Genomic DNA, 10,625 nt, shown 5'->3' on the forward strand with positions numbered 1-10,625 from the left:
TATGAGGCGTAAAATTTTATGATTTAATTCAAAAGACCGCCTAGGCAAATGACAAGGGGGGACACTTTCGATGAACCTGGGACCCATTACTTAAGTGGATAAAGTAACGAAGAAATAGAACTAGAGGGTTTTTGATAAAACATTGAATGATTTGAAACTAAAAAACCCTAAACCCTTAGGACCTAACACAGAGCGGAAGCAATTGATAACATGTCTGATTCAAAATTTCAAAATCATAGCCAATTATGGGAAAGGAAAACCCATTTTTTAAACAGTGATAACACTAACTCATCACACATTGTCATTGGTTGAATCACACAGGCTCGAAACACTTCAACTAGAAACCCTGAGGCTAGGAATACCAACCAATAGTCATACCATATTAAACCTTGATAGAAAATATTTCATATATCGGTTCACATTTCATCATACCAGTTCACTTTGGACAAACATACCACTTCACCTTTTGCACATATACTGGTTCACAACATTGTACCGGTTCACTTTGCCAATTGCTTAACTTCAAGAAACCTGTTCACTCTTCAACATATTACCTGTTCACTCTTCAGCATATTGACATCAATGACAACACAATATCATCATGTCAACATACTCTGCACATATGCCAACAATCTCGCCCTTTGGCATTGATGGCAATATACAAAGATATCTCTCTTTCTGCATCACATCTTATCCTTAATACTACAGATATCTTCTCTGCTTCACATCTTCTCCCCCTTTGACAACAATGTCAAAGTGGAGGCACGAGCTTCCCTGTTCCACTATGCTTCTCCCCCTAAGGAGTAGTATCCTTCAACACATCAATCTTGAAAAGATATAGCAAAGTAAGATCTGACTGATCTAGAGCACAAACCTTTAGTTTACCTCTTGAATGGGTAGCACCCCTAATTCACTTCTCAGATAAGTAAAAGTAGCCTGCAGTAGAGGCTTGGTGAATATGTCTGCTAACTGCTCCTTACTGGAAACATGTTCCAATACCACCTCTTTGTTCTGAACCTTTTCCCTCAAGAAATGATACTTGAGTTCAAAGTGCTTGGTTCTATCATGTAAAACCAAATTCTTGGAAATGTTAATTGCACTTGTATTGTCACAAAATATACTTATCGGTTCAGATACAGGAACTTTGAAGCCATTCAATACATGCTTCATCCAAATAGTCTGGGTGCAGTTCATAAAAGCTGCAACATACTCCGCTTTTGTTGTAGACTGAGAGATACAACTCTACTTTTTACTCATCCATGAGACCAGTCTACCACCGAGAAAGAATGCACCACCAGTTGTGCTCTTCTACTCATCCACATTACCAGCCCAATCAGCATCTATGAACACTTTCAGGTTGAAATCATCATTGTATGGATACCATAATCCATAGTCAATAGTTCCCTTCAGATATCTAAGAATTTGCTTGACTGCTACCAAGTGGGATTCTCTTGGGCTTTTCTGAAACCGAGTGGTAATACCCACTACATGTGCAAGGTATGGTCTGCTATGCACTACATAATGCAACTTACCAATAACTGATCGATATTCCTTCTCATTTACCAATGCCGAGTCAACCTCTTTTGATAGTTTACAACCGGTCCATCATGCCCAAACTTTTGGGCAAAAAACAAAACAACAAATTTTTTTTGAACAACATAAACTCACAAAATAATCTACATTTAAAGTGGAATCAAATAAGTTTTCTCTTAACTAGGATGTAAATAGATTTGTTTTCTAAAGTTGGATTAATTAACTAACTCCAATAAGCAACATTAATTAATGAAGATTAATTATTCTCAAGAGGGTTGTCGCAATTTAATTAGTTAATTTAATTATCTTAATTAAATTGCTGCTAATTAAAGTCGAGGGAAAACTAAATATCTAAATTGCATTTAAATTATTCTGGGCTAATTGAATAATAATGTGGATATATTAAATCTATAATTTAATTAATCGAGCACACACAAAATTCCTGATTCATATTTAGCCAATAAGGTTTCAAAATTAATAATGTTATTTGCCAAATAAATCTAATTTATACTATAGCCAAGTTTAATTTCCCCCTAAACCTTCAAATTTGACGATTAAATAGTCTAGCCCACATTGGCCTCATAGGTTAAAAATTTGTTTAAAATAATTAATAATTCTCATTTACAAATTTCCCCCAAATTAAATTTAACTTGGCATCCATATTTAATTAAATACAAAAACTATCTAAGAAATATCCTTATTAAAATTCCTTGATAAAATTATGTCAATAATACGATATGAGAACTTATATAAAAATATAGCATATATATAAATTATATATATATATATATATATAAACAATTTGGATCAACAAATCTTTATTTATACCTATTTATACATGTATAGTTCTTTAATAAAATGAACCAACTATGACCATTAAATTTTACAATGCAACTTACAAATAACCCTAGATTTTAAGTTATAATTTAAAAACTTAATTCAAATTTCCTCCCATATTTTACATGCAAACCCTAACCCAATTATGGGCTAGGGTTGCATTTCTATTATACTTTGTTATTTAAATGCTAACCCTAATCCAAAATTGGGTTAGGGTTTCATTTTTTTGCATCAAGTATTCTCCTCTTTTTTTATTTGTTTTTGCCCTAACCCGAAATGGGGTTATGGTTTGTTATATTTTATTTTATTTTGAGTGTGTGTGTGTATGTTGTGTGTGCTATGTAGGTTTGAAGGCCATGAGGCAGTGGTCGAAATGGGGCAAGGCGGCGATTGAATGAAGGGGCGGAGGTCGAGTGGAGGTCAGTGTGCACAATGTGGGGCGCCCCTGGACGTCACTATGACTAAATACAGCTGCCGTTGGTGCCGTCCACTGTGGGCACCCACAAAGGCGGTCGGTGTCGTCACTGTCCACTGTGTCTACCCATAGTGGGCGGCACTTCTCGCGTCATCCACTGTGTGTAAACACAATGGTTTGGCCCATGTGTCATCCACTGTGTTAACACACAGTGGCTCGGCCCTAAGGAAAGTGCTCTATTTTTTTTTCTATATATATATATATATATTTTTACAATATTTAAAATGTAAATATATATATATATATATATATATGCATATCAATCTCTTAAGGTTAGAATCTTGTTTTTTTGTCTCTTTTCGTAAAAAGAAATTTAGACATTAATATGCAGGAATGTTAAAAATGTATAGGCAACCCATAGATAGATATAATTTTGTATATTTTGTTTTTCTGAAATGATTTATTTAACATAAATAGATTAACGTATACCCTCACTGTCTAAGACTAAATCTGTATATATTTTTCTTTTTTTAAAACAACAATACATTTTATGACAGTAATGATAGCAGCAAGCCAAAAACTTTAAATAGGTTTTACTATTATTTATTTATTTTTTATTTATAGATGTAAGGAATGCATATATCTATTGCATACTGGGATAAATGCATTTCTAATTTACTTTCTATGCCATAAAGTCATTTATAGAAAGAGATTAAATTTATCTACTTTAGCTTTCTCTTTTCTCCTTTTTTTTTCTATTAGGAAAATGACAGTAGTAAATACAAATGCAACAGCATATAAATAGTATAGAAAATACTTATAACATTAACATAACAATTTCTATTTTTCCCTTTTTTTTAATTCTTTACATAACTTGCAAAGATAAATAAATAACATATTTCAGTTTAAGACAAAATTAAATAAAACAATAGCAGCATAATACATTACAAAATTTAATCAAATGCTTTTCTTATAAGAATGTTGAACACAAGTTGCGAACTTTTACAAATGGGTAAAAAACCCAATTAGTCTCTCATTCCTAATAAATGAGAACTTAACTAAATAAACACATTTCTTTCTTTCAAATAAATACAACAATTACATTCATATTTCTTTCTGCAACTACAACAAATCAGCAACACCCTAGTTTTCTTTCTTCTTGTTTTCTTTCCTCTTTCCAAGCAACCTGCATACAAAACATAAGGCTATGACCATGGGGTGCTCACCTCCTAGTCCAGGCTTACTAGAAGACACCCTCGAACTTGGAGAACCAAGTCCTAGATGGGTTACACTCAAGCTAACACAAACAAGCAAGGGGAAAAACTCAACAAAACACATACCCATCCCAAAGATGAAACACCATCACATAATGTGTTGTTTTACAAGGGTGGAAGTGGACCAAGTACCTTTGAGGAGATCTGCTAGATAGTAACTCACAGCCAACTCATGGCATCCAAGGACACAACAAGAATCATCTTAACGCCCATATCCTTATGACTCCCAAAGGCATACCTGCCATATTTTCTCCCCTTATGACCCTCAAATGCATAAACAAAACTATGCAGTAAGGGTCACATGGACAAACCCTTGAGATCACTCTTATGATGAGAGCCTCTCACTCTAAGGCTGTCAAACTCCTTCCACCCCCAAGACCATTTTTCCCTACTAAGGGTAAGATGGTCTTGGATACTCCAGAAACACAACAAAATGCAAAAACAGAAATAATAGGAAAATCACATAATGTTTTCACAAAAGAAAGAGAAAGGAAAACAACATTACATTCAAGCAATCCTACAAACAGTTTTCAAATAAACAAGTAAGAGAATGCACCTACCTTGAATCTGCCAAGGGTATTCTAGGGATAGCTTGGAGAAGAGTAGCCTAATCCATAAATCTTTTCTGCAACACTTTGCCAAAATTCCTATTCTCAAACTAGTTTTCCTTCCAAAATTGTCCAAAATCTCCAGAGATGGAGAGTGGGTAATTAACCCACTAAGTCTGAATCTCTAACCTAAGAAGGCTTCTCTCACTCCTTCCAACCTCTTGGATAGAGTGAGAGACTCCCATTGGTTGGTCGTCCCTAGGTCTTACACACTCCCTAACCAAGGCACCTCAAGAAGAGGAATGAAATGGGGAAGAGGAATAACACCTACCAAGAAGGTTATCTAAACAAGGATGGAACTCCTAAAGATGAAATTCGACCATCTAAGAAAACCCACTTTTTTGGGTGGTTAAACAAGTCCTAGGAGAAAGACACATGGCCAAATTTGGCCCTCACCCATAGGTACCCCATGAGGCCCAATAAAAATGCCCCAAAACTGACTCTAGGAGTTGATTTAACCCTTTGAAAGTCCACCTAAAGTTAACCTATGGGTCAACTCTATGTTGACCCTCCTTATGGCTCACTATTCTAGATTTCTTGGTACCTTCAAGGATAATTAGGAAATACAACAATTAAACAAAAGGTAAATATCTCAAAAAGGTGACATGACAATTGCCAACACAACATACAACATATGTGTCAAGTGACACTACAAAATAATTCCACATCACAAATACACACATGGCAATTGTCCCTTGAATGATTTAAACAATTTAATAAATACAATTTACACACATGCAAACAATTACCTCTACAAATAAAATATGATACATATGGGGTGTTGTCTCTCCAAATAGACAACCCCTAGTTTTACAAACGTACATAGGCCTAGGCTTGATTCTCCATAATATTTCCATGGTCACATGGATAATTTCATACGCATCTCAATTTAAACATTATTACTTTCCAATAGCCTCATATAACAATAAACACATAATAAGAATACACATCAATTACTTTGTATACAATTGACATCATACAATTCAATTTTCCATACATCAAAGCAAATCCACATAAACAATTATCATAATCCTTATAATTTTAATCAATTCATAAGATATGCATCATATTTCTAGCATCCTAATAAATTCCTACAAATCAAATAATGACATACATCATCTCAATGTTATCCTATTCTAAATCATATAAAATTCTATATGCACAATGCATAGAAATGAAGCATCAATATACCAATGTTATCCAATTTATGGGATCATATAAAGTTCTATATCCATAATGCATAAAAATAAAGCATCCATAATAGTTCCAACATGAAAAACACTGAAATGCTAGGATGGGTCAGGGTAGCGCCTCACATGGTCACCATTGGTGTACCAACTGATTTGCTGTCTTCCATGCCAAAGGTCTTCAACACCTCTTTGACATACTTGGACTGAGTAATAAACATTCCATTTTTCATTTGTTGAATTTACAGTCCAATGAAGATCTTAATCTCCCTTATGAGTGACATCTCAAATTCCTTCTTCATCTCATCTACAAAGTCATGACTCATCTTGTCATCTCCACCAAAGATTATGTCATCAACAAATACTTCATAGATCATAATCTAATCTCTTTCAAATTTTAAGTAGATATTGCTATCTTCACTTGTTCTTTCAAATCCAATCTTCACAAGATGGGAGTGCAAGCGTTCATACCTTGCTCTAGATGCCTACTTTAGTCCATACAAGGCTTTATGTAGCCTACACACCATGTCACTGTCTTCTGATAGAGAAAACCCACCTGGTTGCTCTATATACACCTTCTCTTCAAGTATCCCATTTAGAAATGCAGATTTTACATCCATTTGGTATACCTTGAATCCTTTAAAAGCTGCATATGAAAGAAGCATATGAACTCCTTCCAATCTTTCTATTGGAGAAAAGGTTTCTCCATAGTCTTCTCCTTCTTCTTGGGCATATCCTTTACATACTAGTTTGGCTTTGTTCCTTACCATTGTGCCATCTTCATTCAGTTTATTTTTGAAGACCGATTTGGTTCCAATGACATTTTTATGCTTCGATCTGGATACTAAAGACCATGTACCATTCTTTTCTATCTGATCAAATTCCTCTTCCATTGCCTTGATCCAATCTTCATCTTTATGTGCCTCTTTGAATGATTTAGGCTCAAATTCAGAGATCATACATGAGTTTTCTTTAACCTTTATTCTTGTAAGAATTCCTGCATCTTTGTCTCCTATGATCTGCTTTGGATCATGATTGAGTTTTACATACTTAGGTATATTCTTAACATATTCCTCTTGCTTTTCTTCTTCATCCTCATCTTCATCAGCATTAGCATCGACTAGTGTAGGAGCACAATTAATAGTATTGGGCTAATTTGCAACCGGTTCCCAGAAGGTTACTACCAGTTCATCTCCTACATGCTCTCTACCAGTTTCCTTAGGTTTCTCAGAGTTTTCATCAACCCTAACATTGATGCTTTCAACAACTCTCTGAGACCTATTGTTGAAACATTTGAGAGCTTTACTCTTGGTGGAATATCCTAAGAATATTCCCTCATCACATTTTGCATCTAGTTTGCTTTGATGTTCACTCCTCTTGATATAACATTTTCTACCAAACACTCTGAAGTAGCTTACTACTGGTGTCTTACTGGTCTAGTACTCATATGGAGTCTTATCCTTTCCTTTCTTGATGAGTACCCGGTTCATTGTGTAGACTGCAGTGCTCATCGCTTCTCTCCAAAAGGTGTGAACAACCTTTCCTTGGATCAACATAGTTCTAGCCGCTTCAACCATAGTCTAGTTGTTTCTTTCTACTAGGCCATTCTGTTGTGGAGTCCAGGGGGTAGACAGTTGCCTCTTGATGCCATTCTCTTCACAATATTTATTGAATTCACCAGAAGTGAATTCCCCTCCTTGATTAGTTCTTAGGCATTTGATTCTTCTACAGCTTTCCTTTTCTACAAGTGCTCTGAAAGATTTGAACTTTCCAAAGGTTTCAGACTTGTCCTTCAAGAATGTGACCCACATCATTCTTGAGCAATCATCTGTAAGAATCATAAAATACCTATCTCCCTGCACACTCCTAGTTTTCATAGGAGCACACAAATTAGTATGCACAAGATCAAGTAAATTGTTTGCGGTGAAAGGTTTACCTTTGAAAGTTGAGAAAGACATTTTCCTGAGTTGACACTCTCTAAACAAAGGATTTTCCGGTTTGCTTAGCACCAGCAATCCTCTAACTACCTTGATCTTATTGGCCTTCACAATATTGTCAAAGTTTACATGGCAGAGTCTCCTATGACATATCCAACTATCCTCAAACTTAGCCATAAGACATGAACTGACATTAGCATTTAGCTGAAATAGGTTACCTTTGGTCTGCATACTGGTAGCTGTCAGTTCACCACTCTTTCCTTTGATTTTGCACACTTTATTTTTGAATTCCAGAGTGAGTCCATCATTATTCAGTTGAGATACACTCAAAAGGTTGTGCCTTAGAACTTCTACCCAATACACATTGTCAGCACTGCTTCTTCCATTCAGAGAGATGGACCCTCTGCCTTTTACCATGCATGGTGCATCATTACCAAAACTAACCACACCACCATCATGCTCTTCTAGAGATAGAAACTTACTCTGGTCACCAATCATATGGTGAGAACATCCACTATCAATAATCCACTCATTGGAATTATCAAAGTGGGAGACAAGAGCCTTCTTATCTAATACATCTTTCTTGACTGTTACAAACATAATATCTTCATTTTCTTCATCTTCTAATTCCTCATCAGTGACACCTTCATCAACTGCTACAAAACAGTTTATCTGGTTTCCTCCTTTGAACTTCTTGAACTTTTCTGGTTTGTCCTTGCTATCACCATTAGGACAATTTACAACAATGTGTCCTACCAATTACAAGAAAAGAATTTCAAAGGGAGCTTACCTCTATACTTATCAGTTCTCTTAGGAAGTCTCTTGGAAAGAAGAGCTTCAAATTCCATCAGGATCTCCTCATCATCCATTTCTCTATTCTATCTTGGTTCACCACTAGTACTAGCTTCTTTGCCTTTTTTGGATGGTGTAGCAGATGCTCTGAAGGCTAATTCACTCTTCTAAATACTACCATCATAATTATTTAGCTCATAAGATGTTAGCTTTGTAATGATGGAGTCCAAGGATACCTTTGTCTTGTCTATAGACCTCAACTCCTGAATAGCTGCAACCCTTATAGCATAGACCAGTAATAAGGATCTCAAAACTTTACTAACAATAGTGGAATGTTCCATTTTACCACCTACACTCTTGATATCTCCAACAACAGTTTTGATTCTTATTCCATATTGTTTAATTGTCTCTCCTTCAACCATCTGCATGTCTTCAAACTTTCCCCTAAGGATTTCTTCCTTAGCTTGTTTCACATGCTCATCACTGCCATAGATACTCTCAAGGGCGTCCCATACTTCTTTGGGATTATCTTTGTCCTGAACATCAATTAACTCAATGTCAGATAAACTACTAATTGGGGCTTCCATGACTTGCCCATTCTCTTGAATCCCTATCTTTTGGTCATCGATGAGATTACCGGTAGGAAAACATAACAATTCTCAACATAGCTCCAATGTTGAGCACCCATGCTTTTGATGTATATCTTCATTATGTCCTTCCATATTTTAAAGTTATCTCTATTGAACTTTGGACCTTCCCTCTTCATCATTACAATAGGATCTTTCCCTCAAGCAGTTAAGCTTACAAAATAGAGGACCTGGAGGATGCTTTGATACCAATTGATAAATCAATGATGAACAGTGAGTACCAAACTGGTACTGAGAGGGAGGGGGTGAATCAGTATAGACACAAAAACTTTTCCTGAACCAATTTGACTACAAATAGTGCACTTGATAGACAAACACTAATACTGGTCTAAACCAAATTACTACCAATTAAACATAATGAGATTGTGAAAGAAATAAACCGGCAACACCTAGCTTTCCATACAATCTACTCCCTCATTTTCACTTCATCCTTAGGAAAAATTAGATAATCTATCATTAGAGATACAATCATTTACTAGATCAACATGATTCACCACTAAACAGGAAATAACAAAACATCACATGAAAGAGGCATCACACATGACACACATATTTGTCACTTGAAAACCCAACTAGGAAAAACCACGGTGGGGATGAATACCCACAAGTTGTTTTTGAACTCTTTAGAAGTCTTCTTTGTTAGGAGCCTAGTCCGATTAAAGACTATTAGAACAGGTTCTGTTAGGAACTGATCTTGTTAGGGATCACCTAGTTAAGGGATGGCTAGAATACCTGGTTAAGGGTTAAACCCTATTAAAGGATAACTTGTTAGAGGATTTTATGAACTCAATGGCTTTGAGTCACCCTGTTAAAGGATTTATAGCAAGCTAGTTAAAGCTACCATGTTAAGGGATTTTCCAACTATTGAAGTGATTAGAGATCAATAGGTATTACAATGATCTGGTAATAGCACTCAATTCCAATGTAGATCCACTTTAGTTCCTTCCTTCTGCACACACATTTTGCAGGTATCAATTCTCTTATTTGGTCTAGCAATAATCACGTATCTCTGCACTTAGATACACACACAACATTTGCCAACAACATCAACATGAAACACAACATCAACCTTATAGGAAATAGATAGGTCGGTAGCATAAACCCTAAACCCTAAACATTTAGGTTGAGCAATTCAGTTGGTTCAATCTTGACCATTGAACACTTTGCATTTGAATACAACGGTCTTGAACAATTCTCAAGATATTCTCCATCGTTCATTCATGACCACTTCTTGGAGGCAATAACCCATCACGCATTCTTCACCGTTTTTAGGAACTTCGTACATTCCCGAGGTAGATAGGATCAATCCCCTTCATGGAAGATCCTTCATGTGCACGAGGCTGATGTGGCAACATGATCTGATCTCCATTACAATGCTAACTCATCACACACTAC

Source organism: Cryptomeria japonica, chromosome 5 (genome assembly GCF_030272615.1).
Source record: "Cryptomeria japonica chromosome 5, Sugi_1.0, whole genome shotgun sequence".
Classification (NCBI taxonomy): Eukaryota; Viridiplantae; Streptophyta; class Pinopsida; order Cupressales; family Cupressaceae; genus Cryptomeria; species Cryptomeria japonica.